General features: G+C 41.1%; 1 protein-coding gene across 1 annotated transcript in view; it reads left to right on the plus strand.

The window, feature by feature from the left end:
• The window catches only part of LOC308356155 (kinetochore-associated protein NSL1 homolog), a gene marked incomplete at its 3' end in the record, with an annotated part of 431,182 nt that overhangs the window by 302,639 nt on the left and 105,200 nt on the right, over window positions 1-23,343 (plus strand). The gene's annotated exons all lie outside the window — the stretch shown is intronic.

A 23,343-nucleotide genomic window follows, 5' to 3' on the forward strand; every position in this document is an offset into this window, starting at 1 on the left:
AACTTTTAAACATTATTTGACTTGGGACTAAGGGTTTCTCTTCAGAATTTTTTATTATAACTTTGTACATGATTGCAGTTCAAAAATATATATTGGATTAAAAATTAACTAGTTGTCATTGTGGAACAAATATAGTTGCAATCATGCTGAACTATTTTACATTTACGGCTGTTTATTATCAAGGATGTTATTGGTAGAAGGCAAAGAAAGCTATATCGCCTATAGCTCTAATATTTCGCTATAGCTTCTTATAGCTCTTACTGTGTCTCTTCCACACATTAATACAATGTAGGCAGGGCCATCTAACTTTTCTCCTTTTCTCCTTTGATGCCTATAACTTCATTCGTTTGCAGAGGAATTTAATCATGATGTTGGGAAATCTGTAATTCTCATTTATTATGTCTTAACAGTCATAAAAATGTGACAAAGTCGGTCTCAGTGAAGAAAATTTACAAAGCCACTTTATTGCACTCTGTATTTTAATGTTGCAATTTCAGATCTGTATATTTGTAATTGCAGTGTGTTTTTAATTAAAATAATGGACAAAGACTGAAATCTTGATACTGTGTATTTTTTAGTTGTTGGAGACATCTTGAACTCAGCTTTAGTTGAGTGATAGGTAAACATCCTGCCTTTCAGAACATATGAAATTTCCCTTTGAAATTGTTTTGAAGCTACAGAATATTGTTATTATAATACAGTGCTATGGTTTTTATAGTATTTTATAATATTTCTATAGCATAAAATTCTGTATGAGTTGTTTCATTTCAATAGCCTGTAAACAAAACACTTATTGTAAATTCTCCTAGATTAGAGAATCGCTTTGTGATTATATAAGAAAATGTCTTCCTTTTTTAAGAGACATACTGAGATCCATATTGAGAGACATAGAATTTAATGACTCGATGTCTTGGATTTGCCCTGAAATATGTCGGCAAGGAAAAAAAAGAAAAGGAATAGATGAAGTAAATGTGGCAAAAATCTTAATAATGTTGGATCTGTGTGATGTAGCCATCCTTCTACTCTTGTACCTGTTTGGAAATTTGTAAAATTACAAAAAAAGTTTGTTTTATTTTAAAGTTCCCAGACAACTGAAACTTGAAATCCCTCAGAGAGCCCAGAGTATCACTCCACAGTTATAGCAGAGTTCCAAATGAAATACCACCAGGCAGGACAGTATATTAGCATTATTAATTAGGATAAGCCTGGCTGATATCGGTGAAAGTACTGGGTAAGTATACCTTTTTTTTATTTTTATTTTTTTTTAAGTAATCTCTACACCCAACTTGGGGCTTGGACTCATGACCCCAAGATCAAGAGTCACATGCCTTTCTGACTGAGCCAGCCAGGTGCCCAAAGTATACATTTTTAGGAGGAGAAATTGGATTCCTGCATAAGCCAAGAATTAGCTAACTAAGATAATGAAAAGTAAGAAAGTCTATAGTTGTAGGCGATGTTGAAGGAAAACAAAGTCAAGTGGTGGCCTCCTTATGGTAAAAGAAGACTGGATTGGATGGAGTCTTAAAATTTGCTTTCAAGAAAAACAAAACAAAAAAGCACAGCACAAGAAGGTCAAATCCAGTTCCAAGCGAGAGAGAACGCTGTTAAAGCAGCTAGTTTCTGACAGAAGTGAAGGAAAATAGGTTTTCTAAACTTCAGCCATTGGAAACCATTAGTCTGATTGAGTTGCTATAACACATTAGACTGGATGGCTTCAAAACCAAATTTAATCTCTTCTATTTCTGGAGGCTTAAAGTCCATGACCAAGATGCCAACAAATTCAGTTTCTGGTGAGGTTTCTCTTCCTTTGTATATGTGTGGTGGGGGGGAGCGGTGTTGGTACTTCTTTTTATAAGGGCGTTAATACTATTGGATCATGGCCCCAACCATATGACCTCATTTACCCTTAGTTATTTCCTTAGAGTCCCCATCTCCAAATAGAGCCCACACTGGAGGTGAGGGCTTCAACTAGGGATTTTGAGGGGACACAAATATTCCGTCCATACCAGTAGACAACAGAAATCATACCCTAGAACTTCTCTGGGTCATTAAGGCTTGGGCTGCATGAAGAACAAAGTCAATAAAATCAGACTTTTTGTTTGCTTCAAAATATAGCTATCTCTAAGACTGAATTTGTTTGAGTTCTGCTGAAGGCCATGGTTTTTCCTTCTCTCCCTTCACAGTCATCCATTCAACAAATACATGTTAGGCACCTACTCAGTTCAAAAGTCAGGTTCAGAGCATAGTCTCAGACCCAGATCATCTATTAGTTATTATTAGTTAATATTAGTGAAATATCAGTTAATATTAAATAGTATTGGAATATGGAATATTAGAGTTACTTAACCTCTCCGTGCTGTTGTTTCCGCTAATTTAATAGGGATGATGATAATACCTATATCATAGGGTTATTATGTGACGTAAATGTGTTCATAATATAAAGTCCTTAGGCTAGTACTTGGCACACAATTTACATAGTGAGCATTCTGTAAGCACTGTTACTGCTTGGCTTGATGAAAGAAATGAAAACACTAAACACTGGCTAAACATTGTCTTCAAGAAGCCCATATATTCTAATGGAGACAATGAGCATGTAAACAATGATCCTGCAAAGCAGCTAATGCTAAATAGATGTATATTGGCAAACTTTGGGAAGAAGCTCGGAAAACCTTTGTGGAGGAGGTGACGTTTCAGCAGTTTCGATTATTTTACGTGAAAAATCAGGAAGATTGCTGGCAGTGTGAAGCGAATTTCTCCAAGGCAGGTGGTTGGGAGAGAGCATAATGTACCGAGGACCATCAGGTACGGCTATATGTATCTTGCCTAAAAAGACTTGCTATAGGTGAACTTGAAAAGAGGCAGGGTTAGCTCTTAAGAACTTTGTACTTTTTAGAATTGGCAATGAATCCCTTTTTCTTCTTGTGTAGCATTTCCCCCCAAATAGCAAGAACGAGAGAAATATGCAGTCAACCTGATGAGGAAACCAGGAGGTATGTTGCCTAGACCGTAACATAGGAAGAAAGAATGTGTATGGAGGAAACAGTAATCAATTAGCAGATCAGAAGAAGTGTCTGCAAAGAGAGACATTGGTAAGAGAAATCTGCCTGTTTGCCCCCAGGATCTCTGGCGAGCTGAAGAATGGAGGACACTGCAAAAGGCTGAGCTGAGATGGAGGAGCCTATACATGAGGTTGTGTCCGCCGCCCCTGCATTCACCGTCAGTAACTGCCCTTGCCAGAGGAGCGTGTTTTCTGGAAAAAATTGAACTAAAGGGTCCCTGGAGAGTCAAGGTGAAGCTCAGAACAAACAAGTGCTCAGAATAAAATTCTCCATTGGAATGACAAGATTTGAAGTTCCAGAAGACTGGTCGTTTGGCTCACACATCTTAGATGATCCTTGAGAGAAACCGAACAACCTGAGAGAAAAGAGCTACAACAGTGGGATATTTAAAGACCCCAAACCACATATGCAGCTGGCCAGTCCGACCACCCTACACGGCCGTCATTCAGTGTCTAAGTTTCAGGTACACAGAGCTTCCAGAAACATTTTGTGTTTCATTCTAAAAAATAAGTGGACGTCATAAAAAAAAACTGGAAGCTACCCACATATCCATCAGTAGTAGAATGAAGAAAATGAGTTGTGGCATATACATATAATGAAACACAAGAATTTTTAAAAAATGAATTACTGATAGAGCATGGATGAATCTCAAAGATGTTATGTTGAATAAAAGAAGCCAGACACAAAAGAGTGCATAGTGTGTCTGAAGTCAGAATAGGCAAAACCAATCTGGTGATTACCCGTGGGGAGAGGGGAGATATTAACTGGGAATGGTCACTAGGAAGTTTTTTGGGTAAAGGAACGGTTCTGTATTTGATCCGTTGCTCACATTGTTGCTCACATGGCTGTATATATATGTATAACTGTTTAGCTACATATTTATGCATTTTATTATATGTAAGTTTATCTAAAAAAATAATAAACACCCAAATCAAGATTCATCAGACATTTGAGGGAGGCATTTATTTATTTATTAAAGATTTATTTTTTTAGAGAAAGAGCATGTGCAAGTGGGGATAGGGCCAGAGGGGGAGGGAGAGACTCTCAAGCAGACCCCCCACTGAGTACAGAGCCCACCATGGAGCTCGATCTCACAACCCTGAGATCATGACACGGATCGTGACCTGAACTGAAACCAAGAGTCAGACACTTGACTGACTGAGCCACCCAGGTGCCCCTTGAGGGAGGCCTTTAAATGCAGAGACCAAAGACTGTGAGTTCCACAAAGGAAAGAATCTTTGTTCTGATGTATTCCAAACACCTAGAAAAGTGCCTGGCATATAGTTTCTTAGTGCATATTGGTTAACGGAGTGAATGAAAACAAGTACACTAAAACCAAAGAAAAAACCTAGAGATACATATAAAACAAAGTTTCAGAATAATCACTGTCCTCCCAGAGATAACAGAAGATATTCCATTTCTTAAATATCTGAATATTAAATTAAATACCTGAATATTAAATTAAGAAACAAGAAAGAGTTCTTGAAAATTATAGGTGTAAAAGTTGAAAGAAATTGAGTAGGAAGGCTGGAAGATAAACGAAATTTTCCCAAAAGCAAAACAAGAAGACTAACAGATGGCCATTTAGAAAAGATAAGAATAAAGAGAATAAATTCAGAGGGCCCGGGATCTGCCAGAAGGTACAGAAAAGAACCAAGGAGCAAAATCATCAAGCAATGCAATTACCATGTGACCCAGGAATTCAACTCCAAGGTCTAAACCTAAAAGAACTGAAGACACGTCTCCACAATAATTTGTACGTGAATGTTTGCAACAGCAACTCAAATGTCTATCAGCTGATAAATAGAAAAATAAAATATGGTATGTTCAATTGATGGAATATTATTTGGCAGTAAGTACAGTACATATTACAACGTGGATGAAACTTGAAAGCGTGCTAAGTTACAAATCACTCACAAAACACTTTTGCATGATTCAATTTATATGAAATCTCCAGAGTTGGCAAATCTATAGAAACAGAAAATAGATTAGTGGTTGCCCAGGGTTGGAGGACAGGGGAGGGTAGGAGGAATGGGGAGTGACTGCTAATAGGTATAGGGTTTCCCTTGGGGGTGATGACCATGCTCTAAAATTGATAGGAATGATTGTTGATAGGTGAATATTGGTTGGTACACTTTATTTTTTATTTCTTAAAGATTTTTATTTGAGACAGGGATCACAAGTAAGCAGGGGGGAGGGGAAAGCAGGCTCCCTGCTGAGCAGACAACCTGATTCAGGGCTCGATCCCAGGACCCTGGGATCCTGACTTGAGCTGAAGGCAGACGCTTAACCCACTGAGCCACCCAGGCGCCCCTGGTTGGTACACTTTACCTGGGTGAACTACCTGGGATGTGAAGTGTATCTCAATTTAACAAGAGTAAAGAAATAGAAATAATACAAGAAACATTCCCAGATACCAAGACTCCACATGGACTCCAAAACTCCGGGAGGAAAAAGCACACTGAGTATTCAGCACAAGAAATGAAGATAAGAAACAAAAAAACAAAATCGCCCCCACCAAGGCACATCGCTGTATTAAAGAGAAGTTCCTAAAAGCTTCCACTAGGGGAGAAAGATCATAAAGGAAGAGGAATCCGCATGGCATCAAACTACCAAACAGTAATTTTTTTTTTTTTTAAGATTTTATTTATATACTTGGGAGAGAGCAAGAGACAGAACATGAGCAGGGGAGGGGCAGAGGGAGAAGCATTTATCCCCCTGAGCAGGAAGCCTGACGGGGGCTCAATCCCAGAACTCTGGGATCATAACCTGAGCTGAAGGCAGATGCTTAACCAACTGAGCCACCCAGGTGCCCCTAAACAGTAACTTTTAATCTAGAACTCTCTGGAGCAATAAACCTAGAAACATCCTAATAAACATTCAGTATAAATGAGTTGCAACCTAGAAATCTACACCCGGCCAAGTGAGAGTTTAACCTAACTTGACAGTCAAGTGAGAGTTTAACCTAAAGCCATTCTCAGACATGTAAAATTTAAATAAATACATCCTTTAAAATATATACATTTTACCCCCAAAGCACGCTGTTTGGGACACTACTAGTGGATGTGCTCCACTACAAAGGGTAAACAAAAAAGCAGCAGCCATGGGGTCTAGCAAAGAGAAGCTACAAGATGGAGAGCAGCAAACTCGAGTCCACGGGACACTAGTCAGCAAATCTGGAGAAAAGTCCATCCAGTCAGACCAGGCTGCAACAAGAATAGGAAGGACTAGAAAAGAGGTATTTTCAGGAGGAGGAAACAGAACTGACAAAAGGAGTGATCGTTTTAACCACCTGGGGAACCGTGTAAAGGAGATATTTGTGGTATTTAGGTGTCCAGAACAACGAACCAAATAAGAAATCAGACAACTATTCGCTATAGTATAAGCAGAAAACCGTACAGGAAATGTACTCACAGTTACAAATCAGCTTCACAGTGACCAGTGTTCACACAGATATAACAAGGAACACTCTAAACTGAATTCAATAAAAAACTGGACCAGTTCTGTGGGGAGGGTAAGAGGGTTGGGAAGTAATCAGCACAGGGAGGGCACTGGGCAGTCGGGGCGAGTAGTGGTGAAAGCACTAGAGCTGGGTTCAGGGTCCCCCCTTAACTGCTGGGCTCTGGGGAAGTGCACGGTGTCCCAGGACAGGAGCGGGGAGCAGCCTGGGGGACAGGGATCGGGCACGGAGGGAGCTTCTGGACCAACCAATGCAGAAGTTCATTTTGTAATACTGAAACAACTCATGCGGTCGTGACTGTGTGACCATCTGAGCATCAGCCATAAAGTGGGAATGCTGGGGAGTAAAATCTTCACCACAAGTAAAAGTCAGTGCATAATCCCTGAAACAGCTGACCCAAAAGACACCACAAGGTGGATATTATTCAAGCAAATACCAGGAAAAGCAAACAAACTGCTAAGAGACTGGAAAGTGAATGAACCGAGGTGGCTGAAGCAGGCTGACGAACTGAGATTTTTTTGTTATAAGCCTTATGGATTTGATTCTTTTATGTGTGTGTAATACTTGCATAAAATTACATTTTTAAGTGATTTTAAAACTCACGCATATGCAAGTGAATATGAGTAATCTTCCATTCTATCTTTCATTATTCCTATCACTGAGAATTGAGAAACAAATCCCCCGGAGGCTTTTGCAGGGTTTCAGTTCCATTCTCTCCGTATATTTCAGATAAGACTTGCAGACTTTGTTTTTAGCTGAGAGTTTAGTTTTGGTTTCTTTACAGGCTTGTTTTTTTTTCCTCCCTAAACTATTGCTTTGCAAATAGGATTCCATTATGCAGCCTCTGTGTATAAAAATGATGAAAAAGTGTCTTTCTGGAGAACCACTGAAGAGGTTGCAGTGATTTTATGAAAGGATTTGGGGGAAACTAATGTTATATTCATTTGAAACTTTCGGGCTCAATGTCTCTCCATAGTCATTGCTTCTACCCTGTGGGCTATTCACTAATATCAGTTCAATGGATGAATGATTTCACATTGCAAATTTCTGACTTGTCAGTTTCCTCTAGCTCACAATCTGACATGAATGACTTGGCATTCGTGTTCATTATTAATTGAGTTTAGAAGATGGGCTTTGTACTGCAGGAAGTAGGGGGTGGGAACATGAGAGGGGTTGGGATCTAAAGGACTCCGGGGCAAATCCTGGGGAACCTGCCTGAATTAGAACTCTAGGGGCTCTCGGCTACTGAAGCTGAAGTCTGCTCCCCATATCGCGGAGGATGTCAGAGCGGAGGATGGCATTCACACTCTCAAACTGACTCCACGGTGCCCACAGATCTGTTTTCCCTCTGGCCCACTTCCCCTCGGGTTGCATTCCTTTGACTCTGTGGGGCCTGGCAGAGCCAGATGAGAACACTTGGCCCCTTGGGGTCCCCTGCTCCGGCGGATGCCCCTGCCTGTGAAGGATCAGGCAGTCTATTTTCACCTTGATCAGCCTCAGTCAGAGAATGGCTCCCATGCCTCTGGGTTCAGACCTAGTCAGAGACTTCAAGGCCTCCCTTGCTGCCCACACGCGTGGCTCTGCCGCCCACTCCTGCCGCTGGCGGCACTGGAACTCTGTCCACTCCTGCCTCTGGAGTTACCAGGATGGGAATCCCCTCCGTGCCCCTCTTCGCCAGTCCCTGAGTAGTGAAAGAGCATTTCATTTTGTTTGTTTGTTTGTTTCTTCAAACTCCTCTGAGGTTTGGTTTCCCCAGGAAGCAGCTCAAGGTTGCTCTCCCCCTCAGGGCCCTTGCTGCGGGCATCACCCCCCCCCCCAACAGCCACCCCTTAGGCCTCCCTCCCCTGCCCTCTCCTATGCCATTGGTTTGGTGGCTTTTTCCCTTGTTCCTGCCTTTGAGCCTCCTTTTCTTTTGAGTCATCTTACAGCTGGGCAGGGTATCTCCACTGGAAGAGAAGGTAGAAAAAGGAGAAGAGGGATGATTTGACCGGCGTATCTGGCTTCATTTCCCTCCCTGATTTAAAAAAAAAAAAAAAAAAAAGATTTTGGTGGGAAAAAAGGTTCGAATTAGTGTGGGTATGAACTTTCGCTGATTTGTCATATTCTGTGTATATCACATCTGCCCTCTCTGATCCCGGGAGGGTGTAGGGGGTGGCAGTCGCTGCATGATATCATTTGGGTAACTTGTCCCCCTCTGCTCCAGGTCCCAAAACCCCAGCCTCGGAGCCTCCTGGTCTTTCCCACTCACGTGACATACTATATTTTAAAATCATTTTTCAGGGATGTCCAGGTGGCTCAGTGGGCTAAGTGGCTGCCTTCGGCTCAGGTCAAGATCCCAGGGCCGTGGGACTGAGCCCCACGTAGGGCTCCCTGCTCAGCCGGGAGCCTGCTTCTCCCTCTTCCACTCTCCCTGCTTATGTTCCCTCTCTCACTCTCTCTCTCTCTGTCGATAAATAATCTTTAAAAAATGAAATAAAGTCATTTTTCTTACATGCCTTCTTTTATTCCACAAATACTCAAGGAATCCAAACAGGGTGCTAAGGTGCCTATGGCTATGCACACGTGAGCCAAGGAACAGACCCCGCGCACAAGCCGTCTACCGTTGGCCACTGGAGAATCCACCAGGCTGGTCGAGGGGGACCAGAGGGAAAGAGGAGCAGCGGCGGCTGGAGGGACACACACCTTACTGCTGCCGAGGTTCCAGAAGGAAGAGGAGACTGAAACCCACAGGTTTCTGAGACTTCTGAGGAATTAGCTGCAAAAAGTTGGTTTGTCTGGCTTCAGCAGCCACGACAGGGTACTACGGAATTCCTAGACCTTACTAGCAAATTTTGATACTGCAATTTCCCTTTGTTAGAAGCCCAACCAAGAATTTTTCTTTTAAAGGAAATTATCAGATTTGGCAAATGATTGCTTCTCTAGATATACTTCTTACTAAAATGAATCCTCATTTCATTTGTCCTTTACACTCAAAAGGAAGAAAAGTTCAAGAATATAAGTAAGCACTGCATTCGCTTTTCTGGGTGATGGTTTCTGTGGTTTCCCTCACTACTTAACACATTGGATCAGTGCCTTAGGATGCTGAGAAACCATGTTTTTCCCTAGCAAATTCCTTTTCTCTTTCATATCTCCCTAGAAATCTGATTTGAAAAAAATTTTTTTAAGATTGATTTATTTATTTGACAGAGAGAGAGAGAGGGAGAGAGAGAGATCAAAAGCAGGCAGAGGGAGAGGGGGAAGCAGGCTCCCCGCTGAGCAGAGAGCCCGATGCCGGACTCGATCCCAGGACCCTGAGATCATGACCTGAGCCGAAGGCAGAGGCTTAACCCACTGAGCCACCCAGGCGCCGCTGAAAAAAATTGTTTAAACAAACCCGCAATGTCAGATTTGTTCCAGCAACGTGAAGTCACAATATATTCTACTCTTGGGAGATGAAGATACGGATTACCCAAAGAAAAGGAAGAGATTCAGTGAAGCCACCACTGTAACCATTCCCCCAAATCGGTCGAAAGCCGTTCATAAATAGAGTGAATTGTAGAACTTGGAAAGGAGCATATTTTAAAAACAAACATGTGAAGAGTCCACTATATGTCCAGAAGTATACAAAAATACTTTCCTGTGAATGTTTAGATATAGTCTTATAAACTGATTTACCGAAGCTAATAGTAATAAAGTACTAGTAGTTACCGCGGGCGGAGTGCTTCCTATGTGTCAGGAACATGCTAAAAGGTTCACATGTATCATCTCAGGAAATCTCAGGACAATCTATGAGGTAGAGGCGATTATCTCCATTCTCAGGATGCAGAGAGAAGTCACAGAGAGCGCACACTCAGCCCCTGTCCCGAGGATCTGCCCACTATCACAGCGGGGCGAGGCTCTGTGACTCCAAGCCCTGCCTGTGTCTCTCCCGTGGTCCACAGCCAAGTCCCCTTGCCCTGGGTCTCAGATACCGGTGCCCTTACACGATAGCCCCCTTGCTGGACCCCTCCTCCCCCTCCTTCTCCCCCCTCCTCCCCCTCCCCTTTTCCCCCTCCTCCCCCTCCCTCTCCTTCTCCCCTCCTCCTCCCCCTCTTTCCCCTCCCCTTCTCCCCCTCCTCCCCCTCCCCTTCTCCCCCCTCCTCCCCCCATCTCCCCCTCCTTCTCCCCCCTGCTCCCACTCCTTCTCCCCCCTCCTCCTCCCCCCTCCTCCTCCCTCTTCTTCTCCTCCCCCTCCTCTCCTCCTCATTCATGACTTATGATAACATACGCTAACAGCAAACATTTCTCAGTTTTCCAGGAGTTAATGAATAGCTAACATCGCCAGATAATAGCAGAATCTAAGAAATTGCCCAAAGTGGTTTAAGGCAGTTGATCATCTTACAGAGATTCAATATAGTACACCACCCCGCACCCCCATCCCGTCCTTATCCGTGGTTTGCTTTCCTCCATTTCAGTTATCCATGGACAACTGGATAAAACAGATGATCCTCCTCCTGATGTCTTGTCAGAAGGTCAACAGTTGACTAATGCTACATCACAACCCCTGACTTATTCACCTCACTTCATCTTATCACATAAGCATTTTATCATTCCATATCAACACAAGAAGAAAGGTAAGTACAGTAAGATATTTAGAGAGACCACATTCACATAACTTATTTATTTTATTCATTTATTCATTTTTGAAGATTTTATTTATTTACTTGACAGAGAGAGAGACAGCACAAGCAGGGGGAGCAGCAGGCAGAGGGAGAAGCAGACTCCCCGCTGAGCAGGAGCCCAATGTGGGGCTCGATCCCAGGACTCTGGGATCATGACCTGAGCTGAAGGCAGATGCTTAACGACTAAGCCACCGAGGCGCCCCTCACATAACCTTTTTTAACAGTATATCATTATAATTGTTCTATTTTATTCTTAGTTATTTGTTATTAATACTACTAATATTACTGTGCCTAATTTTTAAACTAAACCTTATCACAGGAATGTATGTAGAGAAAAAAACAGTGTGGGGACACCCGGGTGGCTCAGTTGGTTAAGCGGCTGCCTTTGGCTCAGGTCATGATCCCAGCGTCCTGGGGATTGAGCCCTGCATGAGGCTCCTTGCTCGTCAGGGAGCCTGCTTCTCCCTCTGCCTCTGCCTGCCACTCTGCCTGTGCTCGCTCTCTTCCTCTCTCTGACAAATAAATAAAATCTTTAAAAACAAGAAAAAAACAGTACTATCCATGGTTTCAGGCATCCACTGGGGGCCTTGGAACATATCCTCTGAGGATAAGGGGGAACCACTGTATGTCTTTTTGCTGTCAATTTCTAATGGCAGTATAAGTCATCATTTAAATCCTCACAGCCCACCATTGCTTCATTGTGGGAAGCTAACCCTCATGTCTGTTCAGAATTACACTTGTAAGAAAATTCAGCTGGCAAACTGAGAATTAATAAGGTTTTAAAGGAACTTCCAGACAGCTGACTCATCAAGTGTTTTTGGGAATTATGTGCCACACATTTAATTCATTGTCCTATCCCTTTGGTAGCATGTTTGTGATATTTACCTAAATTATAAAAGAATTTTAGTTGATGGCTGCTTGAAATTGTATCTTTCTTCCAAACTTATTTATTTATTTTTTAAAAGATTATTTATTTATTTATTTATTTGACAGACAGAGATCACAAGTAGGCAGAGAGGCAGGCAGAGAGAGAGAGGAGGAAGCAGGCTCCCTGCTGAGCAGAGAGCCTGATGCTGGGCTCCATCCAAGGACCCTGGGATCATGACCTGAGCTGAAGGCAGAGGCTTTAACCCACTGAGCCACCCAGGCGCCCCTGTCTTCCACATTTTTTATATATATATATATATATATATATATATATATATTTTTTTTTTTTTTAAGATTTTATTTATTTACTCGACAAAGATCACAAGTAGGCAGAGAGGCAGGCAGAGAGAGGAGGAAGCAGGCTCCCTGCAGAGCAGACAGCCTGATGTGGGGCTCGATCCCAGGACCCTGGGATCATGACCTGAACTGAAGGCAGAGGCTTTAACCCACTGAGCCACCCAGGTGCCCCTGTCTTCCAAATTTATGCACTGTCTGTTATAAGAATGTTTTGAAAACACTGACCGGACTTTATTTTGTTTCCCTAAGTTTACCCTTGTTCCCTCCTGGCCTTCCACGTCTAAGGCGAAACACTAACACTTACTGCCCCTCAAGTGAGGAGGGGGCCATGAGTCCTGCTTGAAAGAAAGTGCTGTGAACCAGCTGGGCATCAAAGCAAGTCCTGAAAGTTCTATTTTGCTTATAGAGAAGAGGATTTTCTCAATTCCATTAACCTCCTTGTCACACATTAAGAGCCCGGTCTGGTAAACTAGTTATAAGCACAGTCTAGGAGAGGAAGGTGACCCTTGTCCCTCTGGCCCCCGTGAACTGTGGGAAGATGAAAAGGATGAAGCCAGTAGACTCAGAGCCCCATGTCCCCTCTCTGGGGAGTGGTCTCAGACTAGAAGAGAATAAAGGGACTCTGAGAGGACACGACCTGGAAGCACACTGTCCCTGAGCTCCCCACCTAACCATGACCCGACAGGAAGGTAAAATCAGTGCTGGGATGGTGCTCCACAATTCAGCCCCCGAGACTGTCTTAGCTCTGTTCTTTCACAGAAGGTGTTTGGAGATGCCCACGTGCCAGGTGGAAGACTGTGGGAGGAGCCCGTGGAGGTGGCTGGCGGCCCATCAGAGGGACACTGGGAAGAATGACTGAATCACCCTACATTGGTCTGGACATTAAAAGGGAGTCGCAGCCATCCTTGTGGCCAGTGGGAGCTGAGGTGAGCTACGTGGGCAGGGAGGGCCACAAGCCTCGACCAGATCGTCTAGACCACAATGTCAGATGTGCCCAGACACCAGGTGGCAGGTGCATCACCACGGAAACCAGGGGGGCCAAAGAAGGTACAAGGATCTGCCCGGATGGCTCTGGAGACCCTTCTTCCCCCCACATCCATATGCAATCTTTTTTTCTTTTTAAATATTTTATTTATTTATTTGACAGACAGAGATCACAAGTAGGCAGAGAGGCAGGCAGAGAGAGAGAGGGAAGCAGGCTTCCCGCCGAGCAGAGAGCCCGATGCGGGGCTCAATCCCAGGACCCTGGGATCATGACCTGAGCCGAAGGCAGAGGCTCTAACCCACTGAGTCACCCTGGCGCCCCTCCATATGCAATCTTGATGAGGAACAAAGAAATCTGAAAGATATTAAGTCATCCAGGAGAGCCAGTCACTTCCTAAAAACTGTTTCAATAATTGGATTGAACTAGATTTTCAGAGTTGGACTAATGCTAGTGGTTTTTTTTTTTCCTCCTACCACTCAATAGTATAGTAGTTAATAGGGGAGATCCAATTCCTTTATTTTCTTTCAGATGGTTAACTACCTGTCCTGACCCCATTTATTCAACAGTACCTCTTTTTGATAGTAACCACTGATTTGAGATGCCACATTTTCCATTTAATAAAACCTAATCATCTATCTGGGGTCTGTTTCTATTCTGTTCTATTCAAACACCCATACTAAATTGCTTTAATTTTTATAGTTTTATGATATATTTATTTTCTCTTAAGACTCTTCCTCCTCCACTTGTTATCATTATTTTTCCAGAAAGTTCCTGGCTACTTTTGCTTATTTCCCCACGTGAACTTTAGCATCAGAGGACAAAAAAATCCTGTTGGTAATTGTTGGGTTTGCACTAAGTTGATAGCTTATTTTTAAGGAAGACGGATGTGTCAACTCTTATCCGAGAATTTGGTATGGGCTAGTTTGTTTGTTTTTTAAGACCTGTTGCTACCATGAGTCCACTTGATTGTTAAACTTGGAAGCATTTAATCTATCAACGTATCTTGAAGCCACTTTGGGAGATCATATACTCCCCTCCAATTTTCAGGAATGATCAGTGTTTTTGTTCTTTATTCTGTTTTACTATGTAGAAGTTCAGTTTCCAAAGGCAAAGTCTGAGCAGCTATCTGCAAAATCATACCTATAGCAATGCTTGTTTGCTGCTCTTACGTGTGGGGTCATTATACCTCCGTTAGATACCATCCTCCTTCTTGGAAGTCATCACCTATTATGATGCCTCAGGAAGGCATCCTTCCTGAGAATCTATTCAAAATACACATTAAACTAAGAAATAAGTTGCAGCATTTATGTTCTGTGGAAACAAAGGGGAAGTTCTTTGAGGAGAGTGGTGAGTCGGGAGGGAGGCCAGGAGGTTTCATTGTTCTAGTGAGTCAGGGAAGACTTCCTGGAAGAAGTGGTTTCAGAAACCCTTCGAGTGATGGGAGAAGATAGAAGTTGATTGGTGATATTCTGGGCAAGTAGTATGATCTAAAAGAAAATATCCAAAGCACAAGAGTAGGATGGATGAAGGGGTTGGTGAATAACTGCGAAGAAAGGGGGGCCAATTTGGGAGTTGACACTCACGGGCACTTTCTATAAAAGCTTTCCAGTGTTTGGAAAGCTTTTGCAAAGGTGAACATTTATTGAGGCAGACTGTAGGAGACTATCGCTTTGGCACTCTCACTCCACTGCTTGGACTCCCACTCCCTTGGTCTTCCCGTTCACTTCTGGAAGGGTTCAACTCGAGGCACAGGATGAACATGGCTATCGCTCAGGGCAGCAATGGATGGCCTCAGTAACGCTATGTTTAAAAATGGCTTCCTTGAAAAGAAAAAATGAAACCAGAAGGAGGCAACCGGGTGAGCCTCGACTACCCAGAGCTCTATTCCATGTTGAGTAAAGCCGCCCCCGTGAAGCATGAGCTTCTTTGAAGAACATAATCCACAAGGCACGTTCCCTGCCAGGGAGCACCTGGTGAGGGGCAACGTGGGGTTCCTCAGATCATTCTTTGTGACCATCCATTTCACAATGAATGTGGGCAGAAGTGCCTGGGAAGTGGGCAGGAAGCATGCATTGTCTTCCCAGCTTGATCCAACACTGCTGAGTAACCAGCAAATTCCTGGAACTGCCTTTACCATTTGTGGCTCTTATTCGGAACCACACTCTCAAGTCAGACGGCCAGGAAGGCTTACTAAAGGTTCGCCCCATGTAGAATCCTCATTTCAGGCACCATAAAAAGATGAGTGAAGTCACAAGTGAAAGTGAGCCTCCACAATCATCTGTCCAGTCCCCCTGCTCTCAGGAAAGAGAACATGAAATAGCCAAGTCAATTAGTTGTTGGGAAAAATATGCCTTGCTCTCAGCCCTTAGAAGGTTCTGAGGATACTTCAAAGGGATAAAAATAATTGGAAAATGAGACTCAAAGGTCAAGGAGAGAGATGACTGATTCATCCCGGAGAAAAGCAGGTTGAAGGTGCAGTGGTTTCGTTCGGTGGAAAATTCTGAGGCGGAAGAGAGAGGTCAACACTTCTCTGCCTCTGCTAGGGAGAGAACAAGAGGAAATGGGTCTGCAGAACAGCATGTGGAACTGAAAATAAACATGAAGCACTCACTGCCAACCATCAGTGTTATTGCGTCCTGGAATACCAAGGATAGGTATAGACTCTTCACTGAAAAAAAAAAAAAAATCCGGGGCGCCTGGGTGGCTCAGTGGGTTAAGACTCTGCCTTCGGCCCAGGTCATGATCTCAGGGTCCTGGGATCGAGCCCCGCAACAGGCTCTCTGCTCAGCGGGGAGCCTGCTTCCCCCTCTCTCTCTGCCTGCCTTTCTGCCTACTTGTGATCTCTCTCTGTCAAATAAATAAATAAAATATTTTAAAAAAAAATCCATCAGTAACAGTCTTGTCTAAACACAAACCTGAAAGATCTAGAACAACTTTTTCAAAGTCCTATGTTATCAATAGTCATTGCTGAGTAAAGGGATTATGGTTCGTTACAATACTTAATTATTTATTAATTAAATACCTAATAGTTTATTAATTATTAATAATAACTATTACCATTGTTATTTTCTAATTCTCTACAATAACGGAGTTTCATTCTTAAGGTAAGAATTCCCCCCAAAATTTTTTCTAGTCTTCTGTGACTTAAAAAAAACAATAGCTTGATTTTTAATAAAGACTGGAATTACCAGGTGTATGAAAATGTGAGATATGAAATTTCATAGCTACTTTTATGTAGATAAGTTGTATGAACCTTTCCTGGAATTTCTTACTTTAAAAATAACATAGGGTATTATCTAGACTTGCTTTTTTTTAAGTCCTGTTATATTATACAGTCTACTAGTCTACTGAAACTATCACCTGGCTTAAAGAAACAAAAGTTCAAAACTCAGTGAAGTGTTGTCCCTAAGGCAAACTCAGATTTTTAAAAATATATTTTTCAGTTGTTTTGCTAGTCCATGTCTCACATTCAACTGACATGTATAGAGAAATAATTTCAGAGCATGAGTTTATCAGTATTCTAAATTATTTAGTCTTCTAATCTGTTCTTCTCAACAAATTGTTGGCTTGCCTAATATACTACTTTCAGCGAATCTGGTCATTTGAGATAGAATTTTAACAATGCTCACCATGGGAGCTAGAATATTACTAAAGGAGAGGCACTTTGTCTGCAAGCCAAGAAACAGATGTAAAGTAACAACTGCACAGTCCTGGTCTGAATCACTGACATGAAGCCACTCAGTGGTTTACCAGGTGTGTGCATTATGATCCTGAGCTGTGCACCATCATAGGACAGATGTTATAGGACAGCGGAAAGGGCAATCACTTCCAGCTGGAATGATCAAGAAAGTCTCCATAGAGCGAGCATTTGAGCAACATTTAGAGCATAGGTAGGATTTTGATTGACCAAGGACATTCTTGGAAAAGGGAATGGCAAGAGCCAACTTATTAGAGAACAGAGAGGCATTGACATAGCTGGGTTAGTTAAATCAGAAGTACATCACGTGGGCTTTAAACGCCAGGCTAAGGTGTAGGTCTGTATTTTTTACACTTGATCTTAGCTAAAATGCCGAGAAGCAATAGGACTGTATTTTTTAGAAAACAGAGAGTCACTGAAGGCTTTGGCCCAAGTATGTGTCTAATTGCTATGGCACTATGCCAGATGGAGATTATCCAGAGGCATATTCCTTATTTCTCTCTTCAGATGCATCACCAGGGTCACTACACATGTGAGAACAAAAACAAGAACAAAAAACAGAAATAAGAGGAAAAAAAAGTTTGAATAATTTGTAAGGAAAGTCTTGGGGAGCCTGGGTGGCTCAGTCGGTTAAGCATCTGCTTTGGGCTCAGGTCATGATCTCAGGGTCCTGGGATCAAGCCCCAAGGTGGGCTCCCTGCTCAGTGGGGAGTCTGCTTCTCCTTAAAGAGTGCCTGGATGGCTCGGTTGGTTAACTGTCTGCCTTTGGCTCAGGTCCTGGGATCTTAGGGCCTTAGGGTCCTGGGATCGAGCCCCTGCATCAGGCTCCCTGCTCAGTGGGGAGTCCACTTCTCCCTCTCCCCCTGCCCCTTCCCCTGGCTTGTGCTCTCTCTCTCTCTCTCAAATAAATAAAATCTTTTTAAAAAAGGTAAAGTCTCAACAACATGTTTAAAAGCTGCAATTAGAGCAGAAGGAAAGTAATCTGACCCTCGATTTTACTAGAACTCAGGGAAATGCAAGTCGAGACCACAAAATAACATTTTCCACCTACTACACAGGCAAAATTTAAGACATCTGACAACGACTAATAGAACAATTAGACAAAAATCAACAAGGGTATAGAAGAACTCAACAACACCATCGGCCAACACAAATCAAATAGATATTTGTGGAACACCCCAGCTCAAAACAGCAGAAACACTTCATTGTTAGTGCTCATGAAACCTATAGCAAGATGGGCCATGAAACCAACTTCAACAAATTAAAAATGAAGTAGAATCATACAGAATGCATTTTTGACCACATGGAATCAAGCAAAACTCAATAACAGATTCCTATAACAAATTCCTATACACAAATGTTTATAGCAGCTTTACTCATAATAGCTAAGAACTGGAAACAACTGGACACAAAATGTCCTCAAATAGTTGTACCAAACACTCTTCTAAACAACCAATGGGTCAAACAGGACATTTGAAGGGAAGTTAAAAAAGATACCTGAAACAAATGAAAATGAAAATAGAATATATTAAAATTTGCAGGACACAGCTAATGCAGTGCTCTGAGGGAAATCTATAGCATGAAATCTCTCAAGCTTTCACATTATGAACCTAGAAAAAAGGAGAAAGATAAGCCAAAAGCAAGCAGAAAGAAGGAAATAATAAAAATCTATGAAATGAAAAACAGAAAATAATAGAGAAAACCACTGAAACAAAGAGCAGATTTTTTGAAGATCAACAAAATTGAGTAACATCTAGCAAGACTGACAGAGAAAAAAAGAGAGAAGACACAGATGACCAATATCAGGAATGAAACAGCAAGTATCACTAAAGATCCTCCAGACATCAAAAGAATAATAAAGGAATACCATGAGCAATTATACACACATAGACTTGACAACTGAGATGAAATGGACCAATTCCTGGAAAAACATGAACTCACCCAATATGAAACAGACAGTTTTAAAAGCCTTATAACTCCTAAAGGAATTAACTGTACTTTTAAAGCCCTCCACAAAGAAATCTCCAGATCCTAATGGTTTCACTGGAGAATTCTAAACATTTAAAGTAGAATTAATACAAGTTTTATACAATCTCTTCCAGAAAATAGAAGAGGGGACATTTCCCATTTCATTTGTGAAACTGGTATTATCCTGATACCAAAATCAGACAAAGTCAGTACTTCATGAATATAGAAAAAAATAACTTAACAAATTATTAGCAAATAGGGTTTATCAATATATAAAAAGAATTATACACACCATGACCAAATAGAGTTGATTCCAATGATACAAGGCAGTTCCAATATTTGAAAATCAATCAATATAATCCACTTCACAGACTAAAAGAGAAAAATCACACAGATCAATTGATGTGGAAAAACTATTTGACAACATTCAATAATGATTCGTGATAAAAACTCCCAGACAAATAGGAATAAAGGGGAACTTCCTCAATTTGATAAAGAGCATCTAACAAAACAAAACAAAACAAAACAAAATGAAACAACACCCCCCCCCAAAAACCCACTACAGCTAACATTATACTAATGGTGAAAGACTGAATGCATTCCCCTATAAGATCTGGAACAAGGTAATAAAGTTTGCTCTTATTCAACACAGTGCTGAATATTCTAGTCAGTGCAGTAGGCAAGAAAATAAAATAAAATAAAAAGTATACAGATCATAAAGGAAGAAATGAAACGGTCCATATTTTCAGATGACATGTTTGTTTACATAGAAAATCCCAAGGAATCTACAAAAAATTCCTAAAACTAATAGGTGAGTTCAACAAGTTCACAGGACACAAGATGAACCTACAAAAATCAAATGAACACATGGACATCAAATTTTAAATTACAGCACCATTTATAACAACTAAAAAAAGAGAAATATTGAGGTGTCAATCTAACAAAACACATATAGGACTTCTATGCGAAAAGCTACAAACTGCTAATGAAAGATGTAAAAAATCTAAATAAATGGAGAGACATACTATGCTCACGGATTGGAAGACTCAACCTAGTAAAGATGCCAATTTTCTCCAAAAGCTTAATGCAATTCCTATAAAAATTCCAGATTTTGTAGAGATACACAATAGTATCCTAAAATTTGTATGAAAAGACAAAGAAACTAGAATAGCTGAAACAATCTTGAAAAAGAGGAAGAAACTAGCAGGAATCAGTCTATCACATTTTAAGACATTTTATAGGTATAGTAATCAAAACCATGTGGTGTTGGCAGAGAGACACATATGTAAACAGAACAGAATAAAGAATCAGAAATAGACCCACACAAAAACGCTCATTTGATTTTTGACAATAATGCAAAACTGAGCACAAATGTGCTCAGTTGATTTTTTCAAAAAGGATTTTATTTATTTATTTGACAGAGAGACACACAGCCAGAGAGGGAACAGAAGCAGGGGGAGTGGGAGAGGAAAGGATCCCAGGAACCTGGGATCCTGGGGAGTTTGATTGCAGGACCCTGGGATCATGACCTGAACCAAAGGCAGATTCTCAAAGACTGAGCCACCCAGGTGCTCCTGCTCAGTTGATTTTTGACAATAATGCAAAAGCAATTCAGTGGAGAAAAGACAATCTTTTCAATAAATGGAGCAGTTAGATATCCATACACTAAAAAAAAAAAAAAAAAAAAAAAAAAAAAAAAAAAAAAGACCCTAAGACTCATACCTTATAGAGACATTAACAGGGATCACATGCTTAGATATAAATTGCAATGCAAAAACTATGAAACATTTAGAAAAAGAGTAAGAGAAAATCTTTAGGATCTAGGGCTAGCCAAAGAGTTCTTAGACTTAGACTTGCTAAAAAACATGGTCGGTCAATAGAAAAATTGGTAAGCTAGACTTCAGCAAAATTTAAAATTTTATTCTGCAAAAGACTCCGTTCAAAGGATGAAAACACAAATTACGAAGGAGGGGGAAGTATCTGCAAACCATACATCTGACTAGGGACTAGTGTCTAGAATATATAAAAATCACAACTTGGGACGCCTGGGTGGCTCAGTTGGTTAAGCCGCTGCCTTCAGCTCAGGTCATGATCCCAGGGTCCTGGGATTGAGTCCCAAATCCGGCTCATTGCTTGGCAGGGAGCCTGCTTCTCTTGCTGCCTCTGCCTGCCACTCTGCCTGCTTGTGTGTACTCTCTCTCTCTCTCAACAAACAAATAAATAAAATCTTTTTAAAAAAAATCACAACTTAATCGCAAAACAGCAAACAACAATCCAATTATAAAATAGACAAAAGACATTTTACCTGAAGAGCATATACAGATGGCAAACACATGAAAAAATATTCAACATCATTCACCATTAGGGAAATGCATATTTAAGCCACAATGAACTATTATTACTCACCTACCAAAATGGCTAAAATAAAAAATAGTAACGACATGAAATGCTGGAGAGCATACTGATATCATTCATACATTGCTGGTGGGAATTTAAAATGATTCAGCCTCTCTGGAAAGCACTTTGACAGATTCCTGAAAACCTAAACATTCAACTACTCTATAACCCAGCAATCGCATGCTTCGCCATTTTCCCAGAGAAATGAGGGCGATGTTCACACAAATTCCTATACACAAATGTTTATAGCAGCTTTATTCATAATAGCTAAGAACTGGAAACAACTTAGATGCCCTTCAGTGGGCGAATGAGTAAATGATCTGTGGTACATCCATACCATAGAATACTACTCACCAATAACAACAACAAATATGAACTATTGATACAGGCAACAACTTGAATGAATCTCCAGAAAACTGTGCTGAGTAAAGAAAAGTCAATCTCAAAAGATTATATATTGTATAATATGTATTGTACATATTGTACGTTTATACAACACTCTCGAAATGACAAAATTATAGAAATGCAGAACAGATCGGCGGTTGCCAGGGATCAAGGATGGGGATCAGGGATCAAGGATCAAGGTGGACCAAGTAGGAGACAGCAGTGGTTGTGACTATAGCCAGTATTGCCAACACTCATGATCTTTGTGGTGATGGAAATGTTCTTCATCTTGACTATAGCAATGTTAGTGTCTGTTGTGATACTGTACCTTAGTTTTGTTAAGATTTTACCACTGGGGGAAACTTGGTGAAGGGCACATGAGATCTCATGGCAAGCAAATCTAAAATATCTCCAAATTAAAATTTTAAGTTAAAAAAACCAACAAAATGATAAACACAAAATTGGGGATAATGAAGGGTGAAAAGGGATGGAATAGGAAGGAGCATAAAAGCGAATGAGAGATGGTCAGTGTACTGATTCTTGGATTAGGTGGTGGATTTTTTTTTTTAAGATTTTATTCATTTGGTTGAAAGAGCATGCATGCGTGCATGCATGAGTAGGGGAGAGGAGCAGAGGGACAGGGATAAGCAGACTCCCCACTGAGCGTTGAGCCCCACACAGGGCTCAATCCCAGGACTCTAAGATCATAACCAAGCCCAAGTCAGACACTTAACTGACTTAGCCACCCAGGCACCCCTCGGTGGTAGACTTAGAGACACTTGTTATATTATGAATACATTTTAAAAAGTAATAAATAATTAAAAGAAATCCATTGATGAACCCACGATGACAGAGTAGAAGAAACCAAGAATAAAGGTTAATCCAATTTTCTTTACCTGACCTCTAGGAGGGAACTAGCCCAGCTTCTTTTGAGAAGCAGGCTTTGGGCTGCTTTCTTACAGAAAACTAAGGCTCTTTCAGCTGTAGACAGCCAAGAAGCATGGGTGACTGTTAAGAAAGAAAAGAGATTTCTTGAGACAACCCCAGTCACTCATCTTGAATGTCTGGGGGACTATCAAAGCTATGGTTCTCCTTCTATTGAATTCTACTGCATTGTCACTGGAAGTCATTCATAGCTTCTTCAATCAGCAGATGTCTGACTAGTGCTCTGAACCTTGCTCTTTGTTAGATACAAGTTAGAACTGCCCCCAAGGAAATTAAAATTAGTTGTAGATAGTGGTAAGTTGTACAGGAAATGAGTGAAATTATCTTAAAAAGCAAGCCACAAATGTCTTACTCATTGTTTTAAAGAGAATAATGAGTAACCTCTTGGCTATTATAATTCTCATGGTATGCTATAACTTAGAACTGCCCTAGATACTAGCACTATTTAACTAGTGAAAACACTTTTACTAGATGTCTTTCCATAGGAAACAAAATTGGAGGGGAAAAAAAAGAAAAAGCAATCACTTAATTTTTTGTGATGTATGCTACCATTGATTCTTATGTAAGTCATTAAGCACATTCAT

This window comes from Martes martes, assembly GCF_963455335.1.
Source record: "Martes martes genome assembly, chromosome: 15".
Taxonomy (NCBI): Eukaryota; Metazoa; Chordata; class Mammalia; order Carnivora; family Mustelidae; genus Martes; species Martes martes.